The following is a 26268-nucleotide window of genomic DNA, read 5'->3' on the forward strand; positions in this document are numbered from 1 at the left end:
TCTGATCACAAATCCATAATTCATCGGATCTCGACAAACACACCGCCAAAGAAGATTACATCGGATAGATCTCCATGAAGATCATGGAGAACTTTGTATTGAAGATCCAAGAGAGAGAAGAAGCTATCTAGCTCCTAACTACGGACCTGTAGGTCTGAAGTGAACTACTCACGAGTCATTGGAGAGGCGATGATGATGATGAAGAAGCGCTCCAACTCCAAAGTCCCCTCCAGCAGGGCACCGGGAAGGGTCTCCAAATGAGATCTCACGGAAACGGAAGCTTGCGGCAGCGGAAAAGCATTTTCGTGGATCCCTTGATTTTCTTCTGTATTTGAGGGAATATATAGGCGAAGGATCTATGTCAGGGGGGCGCCAAGGAGGCCACAAGCCTGCCCACCGCTGCCCCCTGGTGGCGGATGGGGTGCTTGTGGGCTCCCTGTAGGCCTCCTGGCTTGGCCCACAAGCCCCGTGATCTTCTTTCGTTCGGGAAAAAATCATTTCAGGGATTTTATTCCATTTGGACTCCGTTCCAAAATCAGATATGAAAAGAGCCAAAAACACAGAAAAACAGGAATTGGCACTTGGCACTGAATTAATAAGTTAGTCCCAAAAAAGATATAAAAGGTACATAAAACATCCAAAGATGACAAGATAACAACATGAAACCATCCAAAATTATAGATACATTTGAGACGTATCACACCCTCCTTAAGCACAAGCTCATGTGCTCCGAGCCCACCACGCTGGCAGCACTCATGGCCAAGGCGGACAAGTATGCCACGGCCAACTCCGTGATGCGGATCAAGGTCAGCGTGATGGACAAGCCCATCCAGCCGCTCGCCACGACCCGACCGGCTAGCGACAACAGTGGCCAATAGATCAACAAGCGCAAGTCAGACCAGCCGAATCCACAGCACGGGAGCAAGCAATTTCCAACCGTCCAGGAATAGTAGTCGGCTGCTCAGGCCGGGAGCAAGCGCTAGCGGGCCGGCAAGGCCACCTAGCAGCCCAAGCACACCTTCTAGCAAATGCTTGACGTGCACTCCAAAATGCACAGAGGGTCAAAGCCAGCTACCCACACACTTCGGTAGTGCAACTTCTCACAACGCCTGGCCCGGGGCGAGGGCCTGCCAGCTCCCTCGCCACCGGCTCCTCGAGCTCCAACTCCCGTGCCGGTTCTCGCTCCTTCTCCGACGCCCCACAACGACGACCGCCTCCACGACCAATCATCGACCAGGACGGGGCCTACGTCGTCTTCACCAGCGAGGGCGACGACAAGCACAACCAACGTTAACACCGACATGAGGTGAACGCCATGGTCCCCTCAGTTCCTCAATACATGCACTGGTCGAAAAGCCAATCACTTGGATCCGGGCAGACCATCCGGCGGTGATGCCAAACCCTGGCAGCTACACGCTCGTCCTCGACCCCACCATCGCCTCCAAGAGACTCACCTGCAGGTTCTCGAGGGTGTTGGTCCACGGCGGTAGCAGCATCAACATCCGCTACCGTGATACCCTCCTCAAGTTGGGGCTTAAGGAGAAGGACCTGCATCCGACCCAGACTGTCTTCCACGGCATCGTGCCGGGACAGTCCTGCTCCCTATCACGCCCGAGATGCGGTCCTATCCTTATTTTGGCGCGAGGGCCTTGATAGGGATAGAAACGCGTCTCAATGTTTCGCAAGAATGGATATTGTTACAAGTACATGTACTGAAAAGATGAGTATAAGGAGTTGGCTTACACTCGCCACAAGATACATCAATATCACACCAATACAACAATATACAATCATCATGAAGAATAGCAGGGTCCGACTACAGACAAAAAAAACGATAAAACAAGGACATCCATCCTTGCTATCCCAGGCTGCCGGCCTGGAGCCCATCCTACATCTATGAAGAAGAAGAAGAAGAAACTCCCAATTGCACAATCAGCGCGCTCACGTCAAAGTCACCATTACCTGTACCTGCAGCTGGTGTTGTAGTAATATGTGAACCACAGGGGACTCGGCAATCTCATTTCCAAAGGTATCAAGACTAGCAAGGCCTAATGGGTGAGGTATGGTTAAGTGGTGAGGCTGTCGCAAGCGGCTAAGCATTTATTTGAGGTGGCTAACTTACGAGTACAAGAATAAGAGGGGGATGATCTACGCATAACGGACGTGAACTAATAATGATCAAATGAATGATCCTGAACACCTACTTACGTCATACATAACCCCACCATACGTAGAGATAGTCACGGTTAATCAAGGAGCTCACGAAAGAGACAGTCACGGTTACACACTCAGTTGTCAAGTTGTAATTAAGATTTCTTCAAGTTATCTAGAACCGGATGTTAAACAAAGTTTCCATGTTTGCCACATAACCGTGGTTATGGCTTTCCAAAAGATTTAACCCTACAGGGATGCTCCAACTAGTCCATCACAAATTACCACAAGCCGTATAGAAAACCTCGATCATGAAACTCGTGATCTCGTCGGATTCCTTAGTGGAAAACCTCATCTTTGAGAAGACCCAAAGTCTCACCGGCATCCCAATGCACAAGATATTTCGTAAAAGGTAAAACTAATCTAGCAAGGCCACCCAGTGTGTCAACGAACCAGATAGGAGCCGTGTATCTCGTTCTTGGGACACAACCGTCTATGCATAGTGGACGATAGCCAAACGACTCGAGTTTCCCTGGGGTGGTACTGTCGACTGCTAGGTGTATGGACCAACACTCATGAGGAGCACTGGCCCGGGGGTTCATTAATTATCCGCGGGTGCCGGCGGGTCCCTATGTTATTTATTAGTTATTAGGAAAATGTAAAGCCAAAGTTGGGCCTTGCCAGACCAGCCTTAATCTATAACGAATTATCAAGGGGGTCCCCATAACAACCCCGATTGTGTTAGGAGCGCTCAATTATGGAATATAACAACGGTAGCCGAAATTAAGGCGGCAAAGGTGGAACAAAATACTAGGCTAGAAAGGCCGAGCCTTCCACCTTTTACCAAGTATATAGGTGCATTAAAAATTAATTAGCAATAATATGGTTATATAACAAGGAACCCATGTTTTCACATGGAAGCAACTTCACCTGCAACTAGCAACGCTAACACATGGTTAAGCAAGCGGTAACATAGCCAATCAGTGGTTTGCTAGGTTGTGAACAGGTTTAATGTTTTCATGGCAATGTTGAGAGGCTGACACTTAAGTGGTAGGCACCAAGACACAACAAAAGAAATGAAACAACTAGCATTGCAATGATAGTAATGGTATCTAGGAAAATGATCATATTGCCTGTAATCCCGCTTGGAAGAAGAATGACTCCGTGAAGCAGACAAACCAACCTAGTCGAACGGATCCTCACATTCTGACACGCTTGCAGAACTCTATCGAGATGAAGCAAACTGAAAACAAGAATCAACACACGATATTCACCACAGTGCATCCACAACATGATGCAATTCACATAAGATGCATGATCCGTTTCAAATATGCAAGGCATGGCACGACAATTGACAAAATCGGACACTACACATTAAGTGAAGATCAATATGCAACAAGTTGCATATTGACAAGACTCCACATTTAATTATTTAGTTCACTCCTGTTTATTAACACGGCAATATTAAAATGTTGTTAACATGGAAAGGGGTGAAGCACAATTAAACTACCTATCTAGGCATTTTAAATGACGCCGGAAATAACATATAGCATTTTCGAAAAGGCCCCATGTGCTAACTTTGTAATCTGTCCAGATTTATCCTAACCATATTTGAGGTTTGTTAAACGGCAAAACAAAGTGCTTCGTGTGATTCTACTCGTCATTCTAGTCCATTTACATATATGTCTCATCTCCAACGGAGCTACGGTTAACTAACTACGAACTAAACCATTTCTATCACGTCGACATGCACACCGATGCAAATAGCATGGCTAAAATATTTAATTATGCATGAGAGGTGGAAAATATTAATCTATGTGAAATTCTACATGTTTTACATATCTAACTTGTCACGATCCGACGCATGGTTTAAAAACTACGGGCGTTTGAAAATATGCACGTTTTTCTGAAATTAATAAATTCTATAAGCGGGAAGAAACAATCGGGCCGATTTATCTCTACCAGGCCGAAACAGAGCTGGTCGCTAGGAAACTAAAATGCGCGGGGGGTGTTGGAAAGAAGGGTGCTCACCTGCGTGGCCACTTGGGCCGGCGGGGCGCTGGGCCTGTGGTTGTTGCTGCGAGGTTGGGCCTAGGGCGGAGCCGGCCCACGTGCCACGAGGACAAGGCACCGGCGGTAGTCCTGCCAGCGACAGACGGAGGCGAGGAGGTACCAGCGAGGTTCAGAACGGGCGGCTCAGCACGGATCCTCCGTGGATTTGGCCGGAGATGCGCGTGGTGACCTTGGGTGGCACACGGCGGCGCAGATCGGAAGTTGACGACGTGGGGGTGGCGACTGGAGGAGCTGGCTGCAGCCGGCGGCGGGGCTCCGGCGGTCAACAACGAGTTGGCCGGGTCCGGTGGCCGGCATGGGCGCGGGTTAGGGCGGCTCGGGCGACGGGATCGAGGTCTCCCCTCGATCTGTTGCGGGCGCTGGGGACTTCCAACTCCCTAGAGCGACGACAATGCGGTTGGCTGGCTTGGGCTCCAGATGGGCTCGGGCGAGCCATACCCGGGCCTAAGCGGTCCTAGCTGCTGCGGTTGAGGAGAGAGAGGTGGGAGGTGGCGAGATGGCGGCCTCCTATTGGCCGCGGCTGGCGGCTGCAGTGGCTGGATGGTGCTAGCGGTGACAAGTGGCGATGGTGGGGCTGGATGGCACGGAAAATAAAGCAGAGATGGGGTGGAGCCAGCTTTGGAAGGGGTGGCCTTCCTTATATAGGCACGGATCTAGGGTTAGGGGTTTTGGGGGTTCTTCGACCCTCCGATCGTGATCAGACGGCCGATCGGAGAGGTGGGTTAGGGTTAGCTTAGGTGGGCTAGTTGGGCCGTGTTAGAGAGGCTAGATGGTGAAGAGAGGGAGAGTTGCGGCCCGACAATGAGATTTTAAAAACACTGCAAAATGTCCGACGATAAACCGATGATGGTGCCGCTACGGTCGACCGTTCGGGTATCAAACGAACTCCGATTGCGACGAAATTTGGCAGGCAACCTACCCACATTATATTAAGACCACACGCCATGTTTCGACCCAATCCGAGAATATTTTCCCAACACTTTGAAAAACAATATTTTACCGATGTCACGGCCGCGCGCGTGTGTTGTTGGTCTCAAAATGGTCAACGAAAAAAACGGAGAGAGCCAGCTACTAATAACGGATGCAAGTTTTGAAAACAGGCGCCAATGGAGTGTCGACGCAATGCAGATAATGCCCATGATGCGACGATGAGTGGGATAAACAAACTAATCACACCTCGACAACTGGATAAAAGGGGAATCTTCTGGAGCGTCGGTCTCTGGCTGTCACACTCCCCCATCGGCAAGATCTAGCTGGACGTCCTCTTCAGCGACAAGGCTCACTTCTGTCGTGAGTTAATTTGGTTCGAGGAGCTGGACCATGAAAGCCCCAACCATGCGCTATTGGGCAGGCCTGCGCTCGCGAAGTTCATGGTAATCCCCCATTACGCCTACCTCAAGATGAAGATGCATCAGCCCAAGGGCATCATCACCATTGCGGGCGACTACAAGAAGTCAATTGTGTGTGCGTGCGACAGCAGCCGGCGGGCCTAAACCCTAAACCCTAAACCCTAAGCCCTAATCCCTAGAACCCTAAACCTAACCCTAAACCCTAAACCCTAAGCCCCGGTGATTGTGGAGGAGAGAAGGCGGCTGGATTGGCACGTGGCTCAGGCCACCGAGCAGCCGGCCGTGTCGACTCCCCCGTCCCAGCCAGCTAGTGAGGCCACGTTCGAGCCGTTCAAGGACACCAAGCAGGTGCCACTGGACCCGACCAACCCCCAATAGTGCGTCACCATCGGCGCCAGCCTCAGCCCCAAATAGGAAGGCGAGCTCGTCGACTTCCTTCGTGAGAATTGGGATATCTTTGCATTTTCCCCCAAGGACATGCAGGGTATTGCGAGGAAGTATGCCGAGCACAAGCTTCATGTGCGGCCAAACGTGAAGCCGGTCAAACAACCCCTGCACCACTTCGCCGAGGGGAAGCCGTGCACAATCGGAGAAGAGATCACCCGACTACTCACAACCCAGACTGGCTGGCCAACTCGATCTTGGTGCTAAAGAAAAATAAAACCTGGCGCGTGTGCATCGACTACACAAATCTGAACAAGGCATGTCTAAAGGATCCTTTCGCCTTGCCACGGATAGATCAAGTGATCGACTCCACGGCCAGCTATGATTTGCTGTCCTTCTTGGAGGCCTACTCCGGCTACCACAAAACCTAGCTGGATCCATCTGACCAGCTCAAAACCTCCTTCATCGCCCCCTTTGGTGCATACTACTATACGACCATGACCTTCAGCCTAAAGAATGGAGCAGCAACCTTCCAGCGCTGCATGCAGATATGCCTTTTGCCACAAATTGGCATAACATACACGTCTACAACGACGACATCGTCATCAAGACCAAGAAGCATTTCAGTCTCCTCGATGATCTACGGGAGACCTTCTCCAACCTGCACGAGTACAGGATCCGGCTCAATCCGGAGAAGTGCGTCTTCGGAGTTCGAGCTGGCCGGCTGTTGGGTTTCTTTGAGTCAGTGCATGGCATCGAAGCCAATCCCGAGAAGATCGAGGTCATCGAGCGCATGGCCAAGCCAGCTCGACTCAACGACGTCCAGAAGGTCGCTGGTTGCATGGCCTCCCTCCGCCAGTTTGTCAGCTGGCTGGGCAAGAAGGCGCTGCCCCTCTACCAACTTCTAAAGAAGACCACCAAGTTTGAGTGGAACGACCAGGCGGACGCAGCCTTCCGCGACCTCAAGCACGCTCTCTCCAACGAGCCCATCATGGTCGCGGTGGCTGAGAAGGAGTCCACGCTCGCGTACATCGCGGCGACCACGCGCGTGGTCAGTGTCGTCCTGGTGGTGGAGCGGTCGGAGGAGGTCAGGGCGCTGGCGGTTCAGCGCCCTTTCTACTATCTAAATGAAGTCCTCTCCGCCTCCAAGCAGAACTACCCCCCCCACTATGAGAAGATGTGATACAACATATACTTCACCTCCAAGAAGCTGAAGCAATACTTCCAGGAGCACACCATCACGGTGGTGAGCACGGCTCCACTTTCAGAGATCATGGAAAAACGAGACGCCACTGGCTGGATCGTCAAGTGGACCATCGCCATCACTGACCACCACATCTGCTACGAGCCACACACCGCCATCAAGTCCTAGGTGGTGGCTGATTTCCTCATCGACTGGGCCGAGACCCAGTTCTTGCCGCCTTCTCCCGAATCCACACAGTGGCGGATGCACTTCAACGGCTCCAATATGCCGACAGGCTTGGGAGACGGCATCGTCCTGTCATCGCCGAAAGGGGACCGGCTCAAGTATGCTCTCCACATCCACTTCGCCGCTTCCAACAACGTGGCCAAATACGAGGAGCTCACACACGGCCTCCGGCAGCCCAGAGAAAACAGCATCCGGCGAATCCTTTGCTTCGGCAACGCCGATCTCGTGGTGCAGCAGGTCTTTGACGAATGGGACGCTAGGGATACCAAGATGGCCAGCTACCGCTTCCTCATCCAGTAGCTCAGCGGCCCTTTCGAGGGCTGTGAGTTTCACCATGTTCCCCGAGCGGACAAGGAGGCGACGGATGCGCTGCCAAAAATCCGCTCCACTCGACAAGAAATCCCAATCGGCGTCTCCCTCGAGCAGCTGCACAAGCCATCAATCAAGCCGTATTCAAAATCAACATCGATCTTCGTGCCCACCTACCCATCTGTCTCATCGACCGCGGGTCCGTAGACTCCGCCGGCTCCACCAGCTCTGTCGGCTCATGCGGCATCACCGGCTCTGCCAACATCGCCGGCTGCGACAAACCCCACACAAAGCCCACCGAACTACGAGCCTACAACCGTCATGGAGGTAGACGGCGGGCCGTCTGCCGCCTTAATCCCAAGGATCGACGGATCCATCTCGGGGACTCCAACAACAAACCCGGGGGCTACGTTGCCCCTGCCCCCCAACCCGAGTTGGAGTCGGCTCCCGTCTCGGCCCTAACATGGGCCCAACACATCCTCGCCTTCCTCCTTCGCGGCGAGTTCCTACCCGACGAGGCCGAGGCCTGGCAGATCCAACGCCGGTCTCCTTCCTACGCCATCATGAACCGCTAGATGGTTTGACGTAGCACGACCGGTGTGTTCCCACGCTGTGTCGAATCATGGAAGGGCGGGAAATCCTTATAGAAATCCACCAGGGCGAGTGCGGGAATCACGCTGCCTCCAGAACCCTAGTGGCCAAGGCGTTCCGCCACGGATTCTGCTGGCCCACGGCCCTGGAGGAGGCCACAGCTTTGGTCGAGAAGTGTGAAGCATGCTTATGCTTCCGCACAGAAAGCCACTTGCCGGCTATAGACCTCAAGACCATCCCCATATCGTGGCCTTTTGCAGTTTAGGGGATCGACATGGTAGGGCCATTCAAGACCGCCTGAGGCGGCATGACACATCATCTGGTGGCTGTCGACGAGTTCACCAAGTGGATCGAAGACAGACCCATCAAGAAGACAGACGACCCCATAGCTATCCGGTTCTTCAAGGACATCACCGTCAGCTACAAAGTTCCCCACATCATCATCACCGACAACGGCACCAACTTTGACAAAGGCGCAATGGCGCTCTTCTGCGCAAAGGAGGGCATCCGGCTCGACCTCGCGTCGGTTTCCAACCCACAGTCGAACGGCCAAGCGGAGAGGGGGAACGGCTTTATCCTGGCCATCATCAAGCCAAGACTGGTGGCGCCACTCATCAGGTTAGCCGGCTGTTGGATCGAAGAGCTGCCGGCTGTACTCTGGAGCCTTCGCACCACGCTGAACCGATCGACCGTCTTCACACCATTCTTCCTGATGTATGGGTCCGAGGCAGTCATCCCCACGGATGTTTAGTTTGACTCGCCTCGCGTCACCTTGTACACGGAGGCGGATGCAAGAGAGGCAAGGGAAGAGGGCGATGACTTACTCGAAGAGGCACGCGAGCTGGCCCTAAGCAGAACGGCTATCTACCAACAGAAGCTGAGGCACTACCACAGAAAAAGGATCAGGCCCCCCTCTTTCCGCGACATCCACGGCTATGTGGATGACATCATCGTCAAGACGAAGCAACACTTCAGCCTCCTCGACTACTTGCGGGAGATGTTCGCCAACCTGCGCGAGTACAAGATCCGGCTCAACCCGGAGAAGTGCGTCTTCGGGGTTCCAGGAGACAAGCTCTGGGGGTTCTTCGTGTCTGCTCGTGGCATCGAGGCGAAACCCAAGAAGATTGGCACCATCGAGCGGATGGTGAAGCCAGCTCAGATCCTAGACATCCAGAAGTTCGTCGGCTGCCTGGCGTCCCTTAGCCGGTTCGTCAGCCGGCTCGGCGAGAAGGCCCTTCCACTCTAACAGCTCATGAAGAAGATGACGAAGTTCGAGTGGAACGACTAGGTAGACGAAGCCTTCCGCGACCTCAAGAGGGTCATCTCGAGCCTGCCAATCTTGGCAGCGCCGGCTGAAAGGGAACCCATACTCATATACATTCCAGCGACCACTCGCGTCGTTAGTGTAGTGCTGGTAGTTAAACCCAAGGAGGAGGGCAAGGTACTGTTAGTGCAGCGCCCTATCTACTACCTCAGTGAGGTCTTGTCCGCCTCCAAGCAGAACTATCACCAATACCAAAAAATGTGTTATGGTGTTTACCTTGCTGCAGAGAAGTTGAAGCAATACTTCCAAGAGCATGCTATCACCATGGTGAGCACTGCTCCACTTTCAGAAATCATGGGCAACCGTGATGCAACTGGCAGGATCGCCAAGTGGTCCATCGCCATGGTGGATCACGATATCCGCTACGAGCCTCGCACTGCCATCAAATCTCAGGTGGTGGCCAACTTCCTGGTTGACTGGGCCGAAACCCAGTTTGAGCCACCACCTCCAGACTCCACGCATTGGCGGATGCATTTCGATGGCTCAAAGATGCCGACTGGTCTGGGAGCCGGCATCATCTTGACGTCTCCGAAAGGAGACCAGCTCAAGTATGCTCTCCAGATCCACTTTGCCGCCTCCAACAACGTCGGCGAGTACGAAGCGCTCGGTCATGGCCTCCGGCTCGCCAAGGAGATTGGCATCCGGTGGCTCATCTCCTTCGGCGACTTAGAGCTCGTGGTGCAGCAAGTTTCTGGCGAATCGGATGCCAGGGACGCCAACATGGCAAAATACCGCTTCCTTATCCAGCAGCTCAGCGGCCCCTTCGAGGGTTGCGAGTTCCACCATGTTCCCAGGCCGGACAATGAGGCGGTCGATACACTGGCCAAGATTGGCTCCATGAGATAGGCTATCCCAGCTGACGTATCCCTCGAGCAGCTCCACAAGCCGTCTATCACGCCGTCTCCAGAGTCGGCATCGATCTTCGTGCCAGTTGATTCTTTGGTGCAAGCGTCGTCGGCTCCACCAGCTACACCGGCTACAGCTCCTGTGCCGGCTACGCAGATTCTGCTGACTCCAAATGCGGCACCGCCTGATTCTTCGGTGCAAGCGTCGTCGGCTCCACCAGCTACACCGGCTACAGCACCTGTGCCGGCTAAGCTGGCTCTTCCTACTCCAATTGCAGCACTGGCTACAACCACTTCGCCGGCTATGATTACTTCGCCGGCTACAACAAAAAATCCGGCTCTGCCCTGCCTCAAATCATGTCGTCTCGACAACCAGTGGGTGGACGTCATGGAGGTAGACGGCGAGCCAGCCGCCACGACAGCATCAGAGACACCTTGTCTCTAGCCCACGACTACTGCTTCATCAAGCGCGGGGGCTGCAGAAGCCCCTTACAGTCAGGTTGAGACGGAGCGAGCCCTTGTGTCGGCTCCGTCATGGGCTCAACCCATCCTGGCCTTCCTCTTTCGCGACAAACTTCCTCAAGACGAGGCGGAGGCGAGGCAGATCCAGCGCAGATCTGCAGCCTACGCGATCATCAATCGCAAGCTGGTTCGGCATAGCGTGCCTGGCGTGTTCCAGCGCTGCGTCGAATCAGAAAAGGGACAGGAGATCCTCAGACACATTCACTAGGGGTAGGCGGGCATCATGCCGCCTCTAGAACCCTGGTGGCCAAGGCGTTCCGCCACGGATTCTACTAGCCCACGGCCCTCGAGGAGGCTGTGGACATGGTCAACAAATGCGAGGGCTGCCAATTCTTTGGCACACAGAGCCACATGTCACCTTCGGCCGTTTGGAGGGTGGACATGGTTGGGCCTTTCAATACGGCTCGCGGTGGCATGACTCACCTCTTGGTGGTCGTCGACATATTCACCAAGTGGATCGAGGCTAGGCCCATCAAGAAGCTTGATGGCCCCACGGCTGTCTAGTTCATCACACACATCTCTGTTTAATATGGCGTCCCCCACAGCATCATCACCGACCACACCAACTTTATCAAGGGCGCACTAGCGCTCTACTGCTCCAAGGTAGGCATCCGGCTCGACTTGGCGTCAGTGGCACATCCCCAGTCCAATGGCCAGGTGGAGAAGGCCAACGGCCTAATCCTTGATGGCATCAAGCCAAGACTGGTGGCACCACTTGTCAGGTCAGCCGGCTACTGGATCGAAGAAATGCCGGCTGTACTGTGGAGTCTCCGTGCCACACCCAACCGGTCAACCGGCTTCACCCCGTTCTTTCTGGCATACGGGTCCGAGGCCATCATCCCTACGTATATTGAGTTCGACTCGCCTCGGGTCACCCTGTACACGGAAACGGAGGCGAAGGAGGCAAGAGAAGACGGTGTCGACCTCCTCGAGGAAGAAAGGGACCTGGCCCTGAGCCAGACGGCCATCTATCAACAGAAGCTGAGATACTACCACATCAAGAAGATCAAGCCTCTCTCTTTTAGAGAGGGAGACTTGGTGCTCAGAAGAATCCAGCGCACTGCCAGCCAGCACAAGCTCTCATCCCCATGAGAGGGGTCCTTCATCATCAGTAGGGCATTGCACAACAATGCATACTACTTGATCGATGCCCAGAAGCCAAGGAAGCGCAAGAGGGACGACTCCGGACAGGAGACGGAACGTCCATGCAACGCGGCGTTGCTTCACCCGTTCTATTGCTAGAAGGAAAGTATCAAACATGGAAAGAGCATGCACATATGTATCGTTCTCCCTCTTCAGGGATTTCCAATGAATGCAGTGAAAAGAGCATGCCTTATGCTTCTTTTTAAGTTCATATCTAGAATGCTCACTCTGTGAGCCCCTTAATAGCTCTAATAAGCTTGGGGGCTCGCTAGCTGCCCGGACGGCTTCCTTATGTTATAGAAAAACACATAGTGTACGCCGGACCGATCCCTGGTCACCTCGTAATAGCTATAGACCGGATGCATGTAAAGTTTGACGACAAAAAGGTTGCCGGCTCGGGTTGGCTTGATCTATTTTACGATCTCATTCTAGACGGCCTGTGCTGGTTTATGTCCAAATCTTGAAGTCTTGATGGCTTCGAAAAATCTAAGTCTTATATTCTCAAAGTCAGAAACGTCGACCTAGTCACAGACCGGCTCCCGGCTGTCGGGTTGGCGGGGTGGAAGCTTGGGGGTAGAGGTGTTGGAGAAAAGGAAGTCAAACAGGAATCAAAAGATAAAGATATAAAACAACACGCATGGCAATACGAATATAATGCTGAACTCATACATTCAAAATGCATTGGCCCACGGACCAAGTTCATTACACCCCCCACTGGGTGGAACAGTTAGACTGACAAGACAATTGCAGACAACAAAAAGAAAAAACAGGATTGGCTAAGGGGTTGCGGCCTCGTCGGTCGCCCCGGCTGCTGCTCCTGAAGTGGTGGCTTCACCATCGCCGGCTGCTCCCGAGGCGGTGGAGCCGTCTCCTACGCAAGGGCTTCTGGCTCCGTCCGCATCGGAGTCGGCTTACGCCCCGCCGCTGGAGGCGGCAGCATTCTCCACCTCATGGGCCGCGTCGTCGGAGCTGCCATCGGCGTCATAGGGCTGAAGACCATGCAGATCCTCAGGGATCACATTGCCACCTTCACCCCGCTCCATGTTGAGCTCATCCCAGGCGCCGTACGAGGCGATGTCGCTGGCCCTCACGCGCAGCTCCTCCTCCACGGCCTGCAGCTCCACCTCCGAGCCGTCGTGCTGGGCCACGAGCTTGCCCAAGTCCAACTTTTGGTACCAGGACTTGGCCAAGCACAGGGCCATGTAGGCTAGCTCCAGCGTGCATGGCCGAAGCACGCGAGGCGTCAAGACGGTCCTCGCCAGCCGCAAGCCAGCGGGAGAGTCGGCTCATCGACGCCGGCTCCATGCCCTCAGGCCACAGGGTCGCCACCATCGACGAGCCTGCGATCTTGAACCGAGCCACGGACTCGCCCAGGACACGCAGGCGGGCTCTGAGGCCCACCCCGATCTCCTCCACGCTCCAGCCGGAGGTAGCATCTACCTCCTGCCCGGCCGCGCGGTGATACGTCTCCAACGTATCTATAATTTTTGATGGTTTCATGCAATTATCTTGTCAAACTTTTTGATGTTTTGTATGTATTTTATATCTTTTTTGGGACTAACTTATTAACTCAGTGCCAAGTGCCAGTTCCTGTTTTTCCGTGTTTTTTTACCCTTTTGAGAGGAGGATTTTAAACGGAGTCCAAACGAAACGAAACTTCCAAAAATATTTTTTACGAAACAGAAGAAGATCGGGAAGCTTGAGAACCAAGGCAGGGGGTCTCCAGGGACCCCACAAGCCCCCTAGCCGCGTCCAGGGGGCTCACGCCTCCCAGGCTTGTGGGCTCCCTGGGGATCCCCTCCACTAGGACTTTCTCCTATATATTCCCATAAAATCCAGAAAAAATCAGGAGATCATCGAAAGTACTTTTCCGCCGCTGCAAGCTTCTGTCTCCGCAAGATCCCATCGGGGCACGTTCTGGTGCCCTGTCGGAGGGGGGATTCGGATATGGAGGGATTCTTCATCAACACCATGACCTCTCCGATGATGCGTGAGTAGTTCACCATAGACCTACGAGTCCATAGCTAGTAGCTAGATGGCTTCTTCTATCTCTTGGATCTTCAATACAAAGTTCTCCATGATCTTCATGGAGATCTATCCGACGTAATCTTCTTTTGCGGTGTGTTTGTCGAGATCCGCTGAATTGTGGATTTATGATCAGATTATCTATGAATCTTATTTGAGTTTCTTCTGATCTCTCTTATGCATGATTTCATATCCTGGTAATTCTCTTTGAGTTGTGGGTTTTGTTTGGCCAACTAGATCTATGATTCTTACAATGGGAGAAGTGCTTGGCTTTGGGTTCATACCGTGCGGTGACCTCACCTAGTGACAGAAGGGGTAGCGAGGCACGCATCGTGTTATCGCCATCAAGGGTAAAAAGATGGGGTTTTCATCATTGGTTTGAGATTATCCCTCTACATCATGTCATCTTGCTTAAGGCGTTACTCTGTTCATCCTGAACTCAATACACTAGATGCATGCTGGATAGTGGTCGATGTGTGGAGTAATAGTAGTAGATGCAGCAAGTATCGGTCTACTTGTCTCGGACGTGATGCCTATATGTACGATCATTGCCTTAGATATCGTCATGACTTTGCATGGTTCTATCAATTTCTCGACAATAATTTGTTCACCCACCGTAATATTTGCTAATTTGAGAGAAGCCTCTAATGAACACTATGGCCCCCGGGTCTACTCCACACCATATTTTCAACCGTACTCTTTTACTTCATTGCACTTTCTGCCTTCAGATCTCACTTTGCAATCAATCTTGAAGGGATTGATAACCCCTTTATAGTGGTGGGTGCAAGCTCGTTTGTGTTTGCGCAGGTACTCTGGACCTGACGAGATTCTCCTACTGGATTGATACCTTAGTTCTCAAACTGAGGGAAATACTTACTGCTCCTATGATGCATCACCCTTTCCTCTTCAAGGGAAAAAACAACGCAAGCAAGTCTCCGTCAACGTGTCAATCTCCGGCGCTGTTGTTTGAGAAGTAGCACGCGGCGCTCCTCGCGGCTCACCTCGACGGCCGTGTCGGCCGCGTCCCGTGTCTCAGGGAAGAGGCATGAGATAGGGGAAGGGGCACAAAGAAGAGTAAGAAGAGGAGACGGCAAAGAGAATTCAAGACAAAACAAAAGAAGACTCACAGTCGAAGTCGCTATCAGTCTCATGGGCGCTCTCCAAGGCCTCGAGCTCTCGCACCTTACTCGCTTGAGTGAGGCAGGCGAGTTCATCCTGGAGGGCCGCCACCACGTCCAGGGCCTTCGCCAGCTGTGCCTGCTTCTGGATCAGGGCGTCCTCCTTCTCCTTGAAGGCAACATCCTTGAGCTTCATCGCCCCGAGATGAAGCGTCTCAAGACGCTCCATGTCGGTAGTGTGGGAGGCATCCTTCTCCTGCAGGGAGGCGCGCAGCTGCTCCAGCTCGCCCTGGCTGGCCACCTCGAGCTCCTTCTTCTCCGTCTGGAGAAGAGTCAGCTACTGCTGGAGCCAGCCGTCCGCATCGCGCAGGGCGTCCCGCTCCACGACAACCTTGCCCAGCCAGGCTTGAAGTTCGGCAACCTGGCCATCAGCCGCCTGGTTTGAGCCCGCAGCGTGTTGTAGGCTTGCACCTGGGCATCATAAAGATCCTACAAAGCAAGGAAGAAGCAGAAGTAAGATTCGGCATGGTTAAGTCATAACCAACCCGATTCTCAGGGGCTACACCCATTGGGTGTGCTAGCGCGCCCCCACTACAAAAGCAAAGCAAGGAAGAAGCAGAAGTAAGATTCGGCCTGGTTAAGTCATAACCGGCCCGATTCTCGGGGGCTACACCCAGTGGGTGCGCTAGCGTGCCCCCACTGATTCAAGAAGAAGAAAATAAAAAAATCAAAGACAAAGACGAGGCAGTTACCCTGGTGCGCTCCTCTAAGCGCTCCAGATCGCTGCTCACCACGCGGGCCGCCTGGTCCACCTTGAACCGGCTGCTGGCAAACATCGACACCAGCTCCGGGACGCCGTGGAGCACGGTGCATGTGGGCAGCTTCGAGCGCCCAGGCTAGTCGCTCGCCAAGCCTTCATGGGCCGGCTCCCGACTCTGGGACCGGCTCCTGGAGCACCCGGACCGCAGTTGGAGATGACGAGGGTGCCGTCTCCACGTGCTTGCATGGTGGCAGGTTCCGCCGACGTCCTAGCCAGCGCTGCCTCCTCGGAAGGAGGTGGATGGGCCGCGTCCGACGCATCCATGTTCACTCTTGGTGCATCCGGGGCCACGTTTTGCGCGTCCAGGATCAGTTCCGGCGCGTTGGGTGCCGCCTCGGCCCCAGGTGAATCAGGGATCACCTCAAGATCCACTGGCGTAGAGGCGTCCGGCTCGGAGGGAAGGGCCCCCTCGATCCTCGGGCCGCGCCTCGGGGCCGCCTCGCTAGCTCGCTCCTCCATGCGAGCACGCATGGAGGGGTCATGTCTAGCCTTCCTATGCTTCTCCGCCGGCTTCTCGGCCCGGCTGGGGTGAGACTGGCCCTCGGCCGTCTTCCCCATGGCCGCATCCCACCTGCGGGTGGACTGCTCCTCGAGCTCCTTCCGGGCAGCGCCAGCTGCTGCCCAGCTGGCTCGGTCGACTGAGGAGGCGGTGTCTTCCTCCACGTCTTCCGCCTCCCTGTCGGGCAACGTTTTCAGGAACGAAGCTTCACACAAGACAAAATAAAAAGAAGGGAGGGGAACCCTTACCCTGCGATGATGGGCACCTGCCTCCTGCCGCCACCAACACGACGCTTCTTAGAGCCGCCTGCTCATGTTCCGGTTGGGGTACCCATCGTTGGGCGCTTAGGAGCCGGCTTGGAAGTTGTGGCACCCTTTCCATTCTTTCGGGCCGCTTCGTCAAGTCCGGTCGCCTCGGCCCTATGATGCCGTTCGCGCGTCAGAGGCAGGCTGGTGACCTCATCCACCCCGTCAGAGTCTTCCTCGAAGGCTGCATCAGATAGGGAGGAGGAAGTCTCGTCATCGTCCGTCCAATCTACAATGGAGGGCCGCGGATGCTCACCAGACGGCTCCGTCCCTTCCGACTCCAGCGCATTCTCTGAGCCTTCAGAGGAGGCAGAGCGGGACTCGATCATGCCCTCATCCTCGATATCCGAGGCGTTAGACGTCGCCACGTTGGGGGTAGGCGGGTTGAGTGCTGCCTACAGCTTCTCGAACACCTGTGCGAAGGAGTTGATGGCCGGCTCAACAAGATGGCCGACCATGAGACAAACAGCAAGAACAGAGCAATGAAGTATGCTTACCACCGATGGAGAATGGGACCTGCTGTAGGGGATCATCCCCCACGCCCAGTTCCCACTGTCTTCCATGCGGGCGACAAAGATCTGGTTCACCCCCTGCACCACCGCGCTGGGGGTGAATCTATTGGTGGAGGTCCGGCAGGGGTCATGCCGGCCACTCAGCTGGCAGACCAGATGGGGCCGCCTCTTCAGCGGCAGAATCCTGTGGGTAACAATGGTGGTAAGCAGGTCGCGACCAAGGAGGCCGCGATCCTACAAGACGTCGAGGTGGGCGCCGATCTGTGCCAGGTCAGGAATCGGCTTCAGGAACTTCGCCTCCCAGTTCAACTTCGTCAGAGGATTGATGTTGAACGGGGGCATGTTGAGGGCGTCGTGTGGAGGGTTGGCATTCTCCACGTAGAAGAAGCCCCTCTGCCAGTGCTTGATGGACTCCTGCAGCGGCAGCCAGGGGAAGCCGGACGTCGAGCGATGATGCACCAGTGCGGCTCTGCACGGCGTCATTGGTCGTGGCCCGGCGAGCTTCTCCAGCTCGGCCTTTTTCATCGCAATGGACTGCTGCTTGAAGAAAAACAAGCTTCGCAAGAGGTCGAGGCGGGACTCGATCCTCAGGAAGCCCTCGCACAAGATAACGAAGGCCGACAACTGTAGGATGGCGTTCGGCGCCAGGTGGTGCGGTTGCAGGCCGAAGAAGTTAAGCCAGTCGGAGAAGAAAGGGCTCGCCGGAGCCCAAAGCCCCTCTAGAAGTGCTCGTAGAATACGACGATCTCTCCCTCTTCCGATGTCGGAGCTGTCTCGGCGCCAGGGATCCACACCAACACCTGGGAGGTCGGGGGCAACATCCGTCGGTGGCGGAATGCCTCGATGCGGCCTTCGCAGATCTTGCTGCCAAGCCAGGCTCCCTGAGCCGAAGTCTTCTTCGAGGAGGAGCCGCCGGCTATGACTGCTGGCGGCGGATGCTCGGGAAGGCTGGAGGCGCAACGGCAACGGAGAATAAGAATACGAAGGTGGACGGGCTCTTTCTCTCTAGGCTCAGGGAGGAAGAGGGCGTCGATGCGGGGCGAGACGGGGGCGAGTGGCCTCCTCGGAACCCCCGCATCCCATTTAAACCCCATGAAGCATCGTGGGGAGGGGATCCGGTGCGCACGAAGTCCAACTAACCCAGTGTATTACGGGCGGTAACGCTTCCCGAAACCCAACCGTCGCGAAGTAAATCCGCAGAGGATCTTCCGCGCGGAGGCCGAGGGGGCATCGTGACGGGACCCAGGGCCCAGGCCCGGTCCCGTCGCCAGTAATAACCATCATTACATCAGGCCGGGCCTGACACGTGGCGCGACCTGTGCGGCCTACAAAGAATCCGAGGCGTCGCTTTGATGCCAGCCGGCTCCCGACCCGGCGAACCCTGCCGCGGGTGGCGGCGAAAATACAATGACAAAAATCAAGCCCGTGAGGCCACCCGCCAGCAGGCGGCGGGCCTCTCCAACTTCGGGGACTAGTGTCGGGGGGATAACCATGGGGTATGCTCAACGAGCCTACTCCTTTATCTCTGGCCCCAAAGGAATGACCAAGAACCATTCTGCAAGGCCCAAGACGTTTGGCCAGCTAGGGGGCGAGACGGCTAACTCTTTGGACGGCCAGGCAACACCTCTCGGCTAGAGGAAAGACGACAACCTCTTCCTAGCTGCCTAGGCCAAGCCGGCCGGCTAGGAACGAGGCGGCCGTGCCCGAGCCGGCTAGCCAAGCGGGCTAGCCGACCGGGGATCTCAAGTCACATTAGATCGTAGGTCATGACCAGACCCTACGATTAAAGGTGGCTATGCGTCAGCAAAGGTACTGGATTGGAGTGCATGGGAGGTACCAGCGTCGGTGGCCACGCCGCTGACCTACCCCGGCTCTCATCCATCACCCAGCATAGTGTCGGTGGTCAAACTCCCACTCCATTACTGCACTCGGTGTGGGAACAGTGGAGGTGGGTGTACCGTCTGCCCATGACAAATCTCAATTTACGACGCCGGACGTACCGCGCGTGTCCTGCGTCAACCTTACGCGAGAACTCCATTGGCTAGCCGGCGGGTCCCACAGCCGGATGGGACCTCGCAACTGGCGGGCCCCTCAAGCGACAACACAAGACCCTCGTGGGCCCCCCTGGCGAGCCGACGAGGCTGCCAGCCGGGTCCCACTCTTGTACCCTTTATCCATATTGTAGGCCGGTGGGTTCATCTATAAAACCCCGGTCCCCCTCCATGCAGAGGGTCGGTCAATAGATTACACACACCTTCACCAACCACATAGGAGAGGTAGAGACGAGCTGGCTGCTCCCCTCTTCCTCCTCCGCAATACAGCTCCAGGAGCAACCTTGGAATCTCAGCCATATACATCATACACTCCGACAGGACTAGGTGTATTATCTCTACGGAGAGCCCTAAACCTGGGTACATCGTGCGTTCCATGCTTGTACCAACCTCGTCCCCAGCACCCTCCATTGCCACTGCGGTTCTCACTGACTTTAGCCTACTTATGGCATATGTTGTGAGTATTCACCGACAACGGTAATCGTCCTCTGGAACCGGACTGCCATCGGCCTTCCGCTCCAGGACGTACTCATGCCATGGGGCGAAGGATGCAACATCGCTAGCTCGCACCAGCAGTTCATCCTCGACAGCAGCCAAGTTTGCCTCCGTATCGACGCGCTGCACTGCAAGCAGGCCCAAGTCAAGGTAGAAATACCATGACTTGGCAACCCGAAGCTCCATGTACGCTCTAGCCCGCACCACCGACGCGCACCAGGCATTCACCCGAGCGCTCCCCGCCTCGAGCCACCGCGACAGCCGGCTCCACCGCATCCAGCAAAAGAGCACGAGCCACGGCTAGTCCGGCTTCCTATAGGCGGGCCACGGTTCGCGCCACCTCTTGCACGCGAGCCTTGATGGCGATCGCCACCTCGTCCACGGTCCACCCGACGTTTGCCTCGATCTGGGCACCCATGGCCCGATGCTCCTTGCAGTGGGCTTCCAGGGCCACATCTGTGGCCTTCCACGTTCTTGGAAAGAGAGCTGGGGAGCAAAAACGGGCGCACGACATGAGAAAAAATAAAGAGAGTTCGAATCAACACCAGGAAAGCAAAACAAGCCAAGGTGGACTCACTGTCAAGGAGTATTTCGACTTCGCCCACCTCTTCCTCGCGATCCCGGGTCGCATATGCGTGCACCCGGCTAGAGAGCTCGTCCTACGCAACCCGGTCCGCCTCGATTTCCTTGGCCAGCTGGTCATCTTTGTCCTTCAAGTATGTGTCCCGTTGCGCTAACTCCCCGCGGAGGACCTGGTTCAGTCGTTCCAGCTCGGCGTTGTGGGACATTTCCTTCAACAACATGGTGTCGTGGTGGGCAGTGCCCAGCCACTCCAACTCCGCACAATGGGCCGCCTTGCGGTCCTTCTTCTCTGCCTGGAGAAGCTCCACCTCCTAGCGCAGCTAAGTGCCCTCCTCCAACAGGGCATCCTGCTCCTCGCTGGCTCGATCCAGCGGGCCCCGAAGATCATCCAACTGGGCCTTCGCCTCCCTGTGTTGGCTCAATAGCCCTATGTGAGCAAGCACCTGGCGGTCGAGATGCCCCTGCAACGGAACAAGAAAAGAGTTAGCCACGAGTAAGACTCGACCCACCTTATTTCTAGCCGACCCGATTTTCGGGGGCTACACCCAGTGGGTGCATTCGCGCGCCCCCACTAGAAGAAGAAGAAACGACTAGCCACGAGTAAGACTCTACCCGGCTGATTCCCAACCGGCCTAACTCTCGGGGGCCACACCCAGTGGGTGCGCTGGCGCGCCCTCACTAAAGCAAAGCAAGAAGAAAAAATCCCAACGAAAACGCAAGGGGACGGAATATTTACCCCGACCGATTGCTTGAGGCGGAGTAGCTCCTCCCGCGCCACCTGGGCCGCCTGTGCCACATGGTTGCGGCATTGGGCGAACCTCGCGATCAGCGCGGGGACCCCACTCACCGCAGCATCGGGGGCTACTCTTCTAAGGTTCGCGTTGGCCGCCCATGAGTTCTCCATCGGCTGGTCACGGAACTGGAGCTGGCTCCGGAGGCAGCCGGAACATGCATCGACACGACCACGGTTCTGGACCCCGGAGGTGCGCTCCTAGCCGGCAGGGCTCGTGCATAGCGGGGACCTCAACCCTCAGGGCCTCGTCTCCCTCCTTCGACGTTGACTCACCCGCGGCATCAGCTCCGCCGTTCAGGGCCTTCGTCCTCGGCACCTCCTTAAGCACCTCTGGTATGGCGTCCGGTTGGGCCTTGGGCACATCCTTAAGCACCTCTGGTATGGCGTCCGGCTGGGCCTTGGGCACTTCGGGCGCCGCCTCGGGCCCCTCCGGTGCTTTATCGAGCCCTAGCTCAGGCTCCTTTGCGGGATCTGCCGCATTCTCGTCCGCGTGCGTCTCCTCGTCGACCTGTGTGTCTGCTTCCCACTGTCGTGCGGGGTCATGCTTCTTCTTGGAGCACTTCTCTTTAGACGGTGGCTCCATACTAGAGTCATCCGCCTGCTTCTCCACGTAGCCTTGGTTGGAAGCCGCCTTCCCGGACACCTCCTCCCACGGACGGTGCTCCTGCTCGCGCAATGCCTTCTATGCCGCCTCCGCCTCGGCCCATGCGACGTGCTCCTTCTCGGAGCCCACCTCGGCCCCCACCCTCGCTGTATGAGTGGACTTTGCCAGGGCTCTGGAAGCCCTGCTTTTCATCTCCTGATGAGTGAGGAACCTCGCAAAGGAAAAGGCCGAGCAAAGGAAACGGAACGCTCGGTTGACTTACCCGATGGCGACGGGAACCGGGCACCTGGAGGGCCCCGCCAAGGCGAGCTGCTGATACGTCCATTTCGCATCATGCTTTCATGTTGATATTTATCGCTTTATGGGCTATTATTACACTTCACGGTACAATACTTATTCCTTTTCTCTCTTATTTTGCAAGGTTTACATGAAGAGGGAGAATGCCGGCAGATGGAATTCCGGCCTGAAAAGGGAGCAAGTTTGAGATAACTATTCTGCACAGCTCCAAAAGCCGTGAAAATCGACGTGTATTTTTTTGGGATTTATAAAAAATACTGGGCCGAAGAAGTGCCAGAGGGGCGCCAACAGGAGGCCACAAACCTGCTAGGTGCAGCCTACACCCTGGCCGCGCCTAGCGGGCTTGTGAGCTCCCTACTGGCCCACTGGCCCCCTCTTTTGCTACAAGAAGGGTTTTGGTTTGAAAAAAATCAAGAGGAGGCTTTTCGGAGAATTCGCCGCCACCACGAGGTGCAACTTGAGCAGAACCAATCTAGAGCTCCGGCAGGACGATCCTGCCGGGGAAACTTCCCTCCCGGAGGGGGAAATCATCGCCATCGTCATCACCAACACTCCTCTCATCGGAGGGGACTAGTCACCATCAACATCTTCATCAGCACCATCTCATCTCCAAACCCTAGTTCATCTCTTGTAACCAATCTCTGTCTCGCGACTCCGATTGGTACTTGTAAGGTTGCTAGTAGTGTTAATTACTCTTTTCTGTTGATGCTAGTTGGATTACTTGGTGGAGGAGTTTATGTTCAGATCTTTGATGCTACTCATTACCTCTCTGGTCATGATTATGATTATGCTTTGTGAGTAGTTACTTTTGTTCCTGAGGATATGGGATAAGTCATGCTATAAGTAGTCATGTGAATTTGGTATTCGTTCAATAATTTGATGTGCTTATGTTGTTTTTCCTCTAGTGGTGTTAGGTGAATGTCAACTACATAACACTTCACCATTATTTGGGCCTATAGGAAGGCATTGGGAAGTAGTAAGTAGATGATGGGTTGCTAGAGTGACAGAAGCTTAAACCCTAGTTTATGTGTTGCTTCGTAAGGGGCTGATTTGGATCCAGTAGTTTAATGCTATGGTTAGACTTTGTCTTAATTCTTCTTTCGTAGTTGCGGATGCTTGCGAGAGGAGTTAATCATAAGTGGGATTCTTGTCCAAGTAAGGGCAGTACCCAAGCGCCGGTCCACCCACATATCAAACTATCGAAGTAACGAACGTGAATCATATGAACATGATGAAAACTAGGTTGACAGAAATTCCCATGTGTCCTCAGGAGCGTTTTTACCTCCTATGAGACTTCATCCAGGCTTGTCCCTTGCTACAAAAGGGGTTGGGACACTTTGCTGCACCATTGTTATTTCTGTTACTTGCTACTTGCTACGAATCATCTTGTCACACAACTACTTGTTACCGATAATTTCAGTGCTTGCACATATTACCTTGTTGAAAACGACTTTTCAGATCCTTCTGCTCCTCGTTGGGTTTGAAACTTTTACTTATCGAAAGGACTACGATAGATCCCCTATACTTGTGGGTCATCAAGACTCTTTTCTGGCACCGTTGTCGGGAAGTGAAGCGCCTTTGGTAAGTGGAAGTTGGTAAGGAAACATTTATATAGTGTGCTGAAATTTATTGTCACTTGTCACTATGGAAACTAATCCTTTGAGGGGCTTGTTTGGGGTATCTTCACCTCGAACGGAAGCACAAAGTGTTGCTCCTCAACCTGCTGCACCTACTGATAATATTTGCTATGAATTTCCTTCGGGTATGCTTGATAAACTGCTGGCTAATCCTTTTACAGGAGATAGAACATCACATCCAGACTTGCATCTGATCTATGTAGATGAAGTTTGTGGTTTATTTAAGCTTGCAGGTTTGCCCGAGGATGAGGTCAAGAAGAAGGTATTTCCCTTATATTTGAGGGATAAGGCGTTGACATGGTATAGGCTATGTGATGATACTGGATCATGGAACTACAATCGGTTGAAATTGGAATTTCATCAAAAGTTTTATCCTATGCATTTAGTACATCGTTATCGGAATTATATTTATAATTTTTGGTCTCGTGACAGAGAAAGCATCGCTCAAGCTTGGGAGAGGCTTAAATCAATGTTATATTCATGCCCGAACCATGAGCTCTCGAGATAAATTATCATTCAAAACTTCTATGCTTGGCTTTCTCATGATGATCGCACCATGCTTGACACTTCTTGTACCAGTTCTTTTATGAAACGAGATATTGACTTCAGATGGAATTTATTGGAAAGAATTAAACGCAACTCTGAAGATTGGGAGCTTGGCTTGAGGAAGGTAAGGAGTCAGGTATGAATTTCAAGTTTGATTGCGTTAAGTCTTTTGTTGAAACAAATACTTTTCGTGATTTTAGCGCTAAGTATGGATTTGACTCTGAGATAGTAGCTTCATTGTGTGAATCATTTGCTGCTCATATTGATCTCCCCAAAGAGAACTGGTTTCAATATCATCCTCCCTTAGAAGTCAATGTAGTTAAACCCAATCAAGTTGAAGAGAAAGTCATTGCCTACAATGATCCTATTGTTCCCAGTGCTTACATTGAGAAACCACCTTTCCCTGTTAGGATAAAGGATCATTCTAAAGCTTCAACAGTCATATGTAGGGGCTACATTAGAACACCTACACCCCCTGAGCAAATTAGAGTTGAACCTAGCATTGCTATTATCAAAGATCTCCTGTCCGACAATGTTGATGGCCATAATATTCACTTCTCTAAAGATGTTGCTAGAATTGTTAAACCACACGCTAGAGACAAACATAGGCGTGTTGTTGGCATGCCTGTTGTTTCTGTTAAGATAGGAGATCATTGTTATCATGGTTTGTGTGACGAGGGTGCTAGTGATAGTGCAATACCTCAATGCTTATATGATGAAATTAAAGACGATAATGCACCTGTCGAGATACAACCCTTTGATGTCACTATTCAGCTTGCCAACAAAGATACTATCTTCCTTGTGGGCATTGTTAGGGATGTTGAAGTCTTGTGTGGTAAAACGAAGTATAATTTTGATTTCCTCGTTCTTTCTACCAGACAAGATAGCTTTTGTCCCATCATATTTGGTAGACCTTTTCTCAATATTGTCAATGCTCATATTGACTCTGAGAAGCAAACTGTCACTGTTGGCTTTGAAGGTGTGTCACACGAGTTAAATTACTCCAAGTTTGGTAGACAACCTCATGAAAAAGAGTTGCCTAGTAAGGATGAAACTATTGCCTTAGCTTCTATTGTCGTACCTCCTACTGATCCCTTAGAGCAATACTTGCTTGAGCACGAAAATGATATGCATATGGATGAAAGGGATGAGATAGATAGAGTTGTCTTAGAAAAATATCCTATCCTTAAGAATAACATGCCTGTTGAACTGCTTGGGGAACCACCCCCACCAAAAGGTGATCCTGTGTTCGAGCTTAAACAGTTGCTTGATACTCTTAAGTATGCTTATCTTGATGAAAAAGAGATATATCCTGTTATTATTAGTGCTAGCCTCTCAGAGCATGAAGAAAAGAAGTTACTAAAAACTCTGAGGAAGCACCGTGCTGCTATTGGATATACTGTTGATGATCTTAAGGGCATTAGTCCCACTCTATGCTAGCACAAGATTAAAACTGGTCCTGATTCCAAGCCAGTTGCTGATCATCAACGGAGATTAAATCCCAAGATGAAAGAGGTAGTAAGAAAAGAAATACTAAAGCTCTTGGAAGCAGGTATTATCTATGATGTTGCTCATAGTGATTGGGTGAGTCCGGTGCATTGCGTCCCTAAGAAGGAAGGTATTACCGTTGTCCCTAATGATAAGGATGAATTGATCCCACAGACCATTATTACTTGCTATAGGATGGTGATCGATTTTAGGAAATTGAATAAATCCACTAGGAAAGATCATTACCCTTTGCCTTTTATCGACCAAATGCTAGAAAGACTTTCTAAACACAAACACTTCTGCTTTCTAAACGGTTATTCTGGTTTCTCCCTAATACCAGTTGCACAAGCTGATTAGGAGAAAACCACTTTCACCT

The sequence above is a fragment of the Hordeum vulgare genome, chromosome 2H (genome assembly GCF_904849725.1).
Source record: "Hordeum vulgare subsp. vulgare chromosome 2H, MorexV3_pseudomolecules_assembly, whole genome shotgun sequence".
Classification (NCBI taxonomy): domain Eukaryota; kingdom Viridiplantae; phylum Streptophyta; class Magnoliopsida; order Poales; family Poaceae; genus Hordeum; species Hordeum vulgare.